A 5,887-nucleotide genomic window follows, 5' to 3' on the forward strand; every position below is an offset into this window, starting at 1 on the left:
TCAGAACTCCCCTTGTTGGAAGCCAGCCATCTATAAAGACACTTAGGCTAGACAACAAAATAATGAAAGACCAGATGGAGGGAGGCCCCGGAGAATATGAGGCCGTGGTGAACATTCCAGCCACAACAATCTTCCAGCTGAATGTACCCACCTGAGTAAGCTCAGCTACCATGGGTGCAACAGAAGAACCTGCCAGTTGATACCAGTAAACCTGCATTATTGTGAGAAATAGGGAAAGATTGCTATTTTCAGTTACTAAGCTTTGGAGTGATTTGTTAGCAACAATAGATAAATGAGTCAACACATTGTTCTTTTAATTTAATATTTCAACCACATACAAATTGCCAATGCAATAGATTCTTATTTATTATACTGATTTAGACAATAGCAAGTCAAGGAAAGAAGAGAAGGTCTATCACTGGGACTGGGAATGGATTTAGGAATTAGGTAAAATAAGATGAAGGAAAAAGAATTATTAATATCTGGCAGCAGAATTTCTCATAGGCTCAGAATTGCACTTTTTAGAAGAAAATTCCTTGCTAAGTATATCAAGTAGGCTTAGGTTTGGCAGCATGTAATAGAAAAACACACATACAGTGGCTTAAATAAGATAAATGTTTATTTCTCTTACATTCATAAACAAAACCAAAGGAAGGAAGTCCAGAGCTGACATGGTAGTTTCTGGTTCTGTGGGATCCAGGCTTTTTCTATCCTGACACTCTGCCCCCTAATGGCTTTGCCCCATGGTCCACAATGGCTGGTCAGGCTCTGCAATCAGTTCTGTATTTCAATCAACAGGGGGAAGAAAACAGAAGTGTGGAGGAACAAAAAACTGCAAAAACTTGTTTACATCTTAAGGAAACTAAGTTAAAAGTACACACATAGCTTGAAGGAATGTGGAGAAAGGTATTCTTTTATACAGCTATGCAACATGTGGTATAATCCCTGCATGTGCCTGATAGCACCTCATAAGGACTACCTTATTCAAATTACTGTGTGTGTGTGGGGGGGGGTGAGTGATTTGGTGAAAAAAAATTGTTATATATGAGAAGATATGGATAGCAGATCACCAATATGAGAGAAAATCCCAGAAGCAAAGGTGGCCAACACAGTGTAAACCTTCTAGAGTTTCCTGAAGAAATTTTGGGAAGGACTTTATACTTCAATAGTTTGCAAAATAGAGATTCAAGCAATCGTTTTTTTCTCTACTTTTCATTATATAAATTTTAAGACAGCCACAAGATTGGAAGTCATGGTATAATGAAACCCCACATATCCATCACCCAATTTCAACGATCCTAACAGATGGCTAATCTTGTTTCATTTGTACACCCCTGACTTTTTCTCCCTCCTAACTCTCGATTGTTCTGGAAAAAAAAAATAACATCATATCACAACCTAATGTTTTCTAGATCACAAAGGATCCATGACCCTAAAAGGATCTGGATTAAATGTGGAAAATGCACAAAGTCACTAATTGTAGAGTCAAAGAGCAGAGTTGGGCAACATTCAGAGAAAATAGTCGACAGTATGAGCAGCTTAGAATGGAAAACAAATGAAATACATGAAGAACTTTAGAGTGAGTAAGTATCCAATATAATAATAGGAAAAAAAGACTGTGGATAACATAAAAGAGAAAACACTGGGTTTGTGAAATAGTGAAAAAGGCACACAAAAAGAGGAGATATTCAGGTTACAGAACATTCGACGAGTTGCCAATTGGATAACAAAGGACTTAAAAGATGAAGATGAAAAAGAAAAGTAGAGAGGTCACTGGCAAACACTGCTAGTTGTTTGCCTAATACCTATTCTCTTCTTTCTCCTGAGCAACAGAACGCCAACTGTATTCAAGCAGCAGTGTGCCCTGATAAAAGTGGCATTTCCCAGCTTCTCCTTGCACACAGCCTAGGTGAAATTCAATGCACAGAGCTTTGGAAAGGCTCTTTCAAGAAGGCAGACTCAGCAGTGGGGGCTCGCTTTCTACCCTCCTGTCCTTTAACCTTCCCCCTCTATTTCCAGTCTAGAGACCAGCGAGAACTGGAGTCCCAAAGGCCACCATCAGCCATGAGGCCGTTCAGGGAAGTGGGAGCTTCCCCATGACTGTGGGGCTACCATGTTGGCTGTGGCCTGCTGAACGCCACGCTGACAAATAAAAACCACTTTTTTGGGGGATAAGGGGGAGGTCTCTGCCAAACTTAAACAAAACTAATTTAGATGATCTAGGCACAGGAAAAGAAATATAGTAAAGTCTATGAAGGAAGACTGGAAATTTTTACTGAGCAAAGAAGAATGAATGAAACATTTTCCGCGGATCAGTAGATGTTGCTGTTCTGTAGACAGTGCCTCTCCCAGTTGAATTTTTAGATGAAAAGGGTGAGACATCAAACATTTCTTGCAGAGCAGTTCTCAAAGCTGAGCCAGAATCAAAGACTCAGTGGTGTCACCTATTATTACTTATTAATTATTACTATAAGTACTAACCTCTAACAATTCTATAGCACTTTGTCAATTTTGCAGTACTTTCATATAAATTACCTTGTATCCATTTGTCCATTGATTTTAGCTAATATGCTTTGAGCACTTAATAGTGCACATTATTATGGAGACATGTCTGGGGAAAAAAGCATCATGTGGATTGATAGTATCAGGTAAGGCTAAAAAAATAGCTACCGTTTATTGATTGATTAAATTACATGAGGCCTTATGCGAAACATTTTACACATATTTTTCTCATTTAATTTCATAACAACTTTTTAATGATGATTATTGTTTGTTATCCCTCTGTTTTCACTTGAGAATCTTTAAAAGAGATTAAAAACCTGCCAATTTCTCTCAACTAGAAAGCAAAAGTACTGGTTTCCAAATCTGACTTGCACATCTCCAAATAATTTTCATTCAAAATGGAGAATGCTAGATGTCTAAAAAAGATATAACTACGATACAAGTGAAATATAAAGCAGAATGAGGATTTTTTTTTCTACTCATAAGAAACTAAGTCTCAGATAACTTAATGTTTTATCTGACTTGTTTTATTTGTCCTGCTCATGTTTCTAACACAGGCCACACAAATTATCCTTCCTGTCCCTGCCCTTTTGTACCACCCTCTATACATCTAGCTGCCCAAAATCATAGGGCAAAGGATGTAAAGGAACAAAGAATATTTACTTACTGCTGGCCAGAATTATTGTACTAAATCCAAAGGTCTGTGAATGATGCGGGAGTAGTTCAAAAGGGAAAAACAAGTCTTTACCTTAATCCAATCTACTAGTTGTATGATAAATGATGGCATGTCTACCACTTTTTGTCACCTAATGGGAAATCCCCTAATGGTGGACTAGATTTATGCTCTGTGATCAAATCTTAGAATGCTCACATCACTCTCCCTCTTCTTCTATGTGGAACAAGGCTTCAGAACCTAGACCAGTGGTGAGGGGTTAAACTAGGCTTTAGCCTTGCTGTAAGTGAACATACATAGTTAGTCCCAATGAAAACCGAGGGGCAAAGGTGGAGGTTCTGGGGAAGGGAGAAGAATGGGACTATGCATAAACAACTGAAGAGTCAAAAAGGACACCTGCGTGGCTCAGTTGGTTAAGCATCTAACTCTTGATTTTTGCTCAGGTCATGACCTCACCGTTGATGGGATCAAGCCCTACATTGGGCTCCACGTTAATAATGCAAAGTCTGTTTGGGATTCTTTCTCTCTCCCCCTCTCTCTGCCCCTCCCCTGCTTGTTCTCTCTCTTTCAAATAAATAAACATTTTAAAAAGTGAAAAAATATATTTGTTAACATCTCTTCGGTATAAGGGATCACAGAAGGTGGAGAAAGAGAAGCCACTGTACTGATTCTCAGAAATCCAACCCTTATTCCACTAATTGCTGGCCATGTGACCCAACCTCTGTACCTGTTTCCCATGTATAAAACAGTCTCGATAAAGTTGTTGAGGATTAAATGAGCTAATATATGTGTAAAGTGCTCAGAGTAACGGCTGGTTGTTAGATGTTGTCTCTAACTGAAGGTTAGCTGCTATTTTATTTCAATGGAGGAACCAAAGAAATAAATCCCTCTGTAAGACACACAATAGCTGAGGCAAGATACATGGGGGGAACAAAAGAATAGCTTTTTTCTAAAGTGTAAAAGTGTAGACCATAAACACTTATAAAAAGTCCAAGTTTAGACCAATTTTTGTTTTTGCCATTGTTTTGTTTGGTTGTTTTTAGAACTCTGACTTAAAGAGACTCAAGAGTTCCAGAAGAGGACAAAGGAAGGAAAAATCCTACTTTGGAAAAAGAGCTGACTGGACAGGCTCTTCCATGGTAGAGAGCTTCTGCATGTAGCATTGGGCACTAACGGTAGTGTGATAAGAACACCAATCCCATTCAGCTGGTGTTAATTCTGCAGGAATGTGGAGCCCAGCTCTGATGTTTTAGGAGTTTTGAACTTAATGACATTCACCAAGCAAGAAAAAGGGGGTAAAACCTCTAAAGAAGACTTGTTTTAAGGATTACACTAAAGAATGTATGAGCAATCACCTAGCCAAAAGTAAAGAGGTATTAGTGTTCCACATGACCTATTAGTTGAGATGCAGACAAGCAATGCTGCATCATATTTAAAGGCATTTATTCCTTGAACAGATTTTTGATTTATAGTATGTACTGGGGATTACATTAGATGTTGCTGATAAAGTTAGAGCATGACAAACTTCTGCCTGGAAAAACTTACAGACAGATAGTGGAGGCGGTCCCAAGAAGAAAGAAAACCACATAGGTGGAAAGAATGATCATGGCAATATGAACAGTGCTGTGGGGAGCCCTTAGAGAAGAGTCTTTACATTTGTCTGCAGGAACAGAGAAAAGTGAGTATTTCTATAACAACAACAACAACAACAACAAAACAAAAAAAAAAAAAGGAGAGGGGCTTTCAGTAGAAAATGGCATTTAAAAAAACGGATTGGGCAAAAAATGGTTTTCTGGAATTTTGCTGAGCTTTTTGCATAGGGAAAAATCTGGACTGATAGTCCAGCCCCAAATGACAATGAATAGCTGTTAGATGTTTCCTAAGTGACACTCGGGAATACATGTTATTAAAAGTGATATATGGCATATTAAAAATATACACCCTAATATATAATACACACTATTAAGCCGTCGCATTAACAAAATCAAAATGCTGGGTTCTGCCTCCTTGAGTGGCTGGGGGGAATGTGGTTGAGGACCTTACGGTCGGCCAGCTGCTACGCTACCCCAGGCCCTGAACTCGGCGCGGAGACCTCGGGTTTTCAGAGCCGAGGTGGGGGCTTCGGCGGCGGGGGAAGTTTAGAGCCGAGGGAGCGGCAGAAGCACGTGGGCTGAGGGGGGTGGGAGGACGCAGACAGAGGAGTAGCCGGTGGAAGTGTCAAAGAGGAAGGGGTGGAGGGCTGCTGAGGTGACAGGGTGTGGTCTGCGGGGGAGCAGCCGAACCCGGAGACGAGGGCAGAGAGACCCACCAGGACGGCGGCGGCAGCGGGGAGCGTGCCTGCGTCGCTCGGTGCCGTGACAGCCAGGAGCGCCGTGCGGGGCCGGGAGGCAAGGGGAGTTTCCGTCCTCGCTCAAGTGCAGCCCGGCTCGGAGCTGCGCCAGCGCCTTCCGCCTGGGCCCGCGGTGCCAGACACCTGCCGAGTCCGAAGCGGGAGTCTGGCGGAGCCTTCGGCCGCCAAGTAAGTCTTGCTTTTTCTCTCCATTTCCCCTGCACGCCGCAGAGTCTCTGTCTGCGGGGCGAAAAGCTTCTGCTGGGGGGCTGCGCGCCAAGCGCGCCAGGGGGCTCCGGCGGCGGCGTCAGGGATGCTCCCCGCCTGCGGGCGCGCCCCGGCCGGCGCGGGGACCCGGGCCCGAGGCCCCCGCCGCCGCGTTC

The 5,887-nt window shown here is 42.3% G+C and overlaps 1 long non-coding RNA gene across 1 annotated transcript in view; it reads right to left on the reverse strand.

Moving 5' to 3' along the window:
- Positions 1–601: 601 nt before the first annotated feature.
- LOC115302624 overlaps positions 602–5,887 on the reverse strand; it is a 5,883-nt gene continuing 597 nt past the window's right edge. The window contains exon 2 of the long non-coding RNA XR_003913564.1: positions 602–780. This is a non-coding gene — a long non-coding RNA (uncharacterized LOC115302624). The remainder of the gene's footprint in view (positions 781–5,887) is intronic.

Source organism: Suricata suricatta, chromosome 9 (assembly GCF_006229205.1).
Source record: "Suricata suricatta isolate VVHF042 chromosome 9, meerkat_22Aug2017_6uvM2_HiC, whole genome shotgun sequence".
NCBI classification, from domain to species: Eukaryota; Metazoa; Chordata; class Mammalia; order Carnivora; family Herpestidae; genus Suricata; species Suricata suricatta.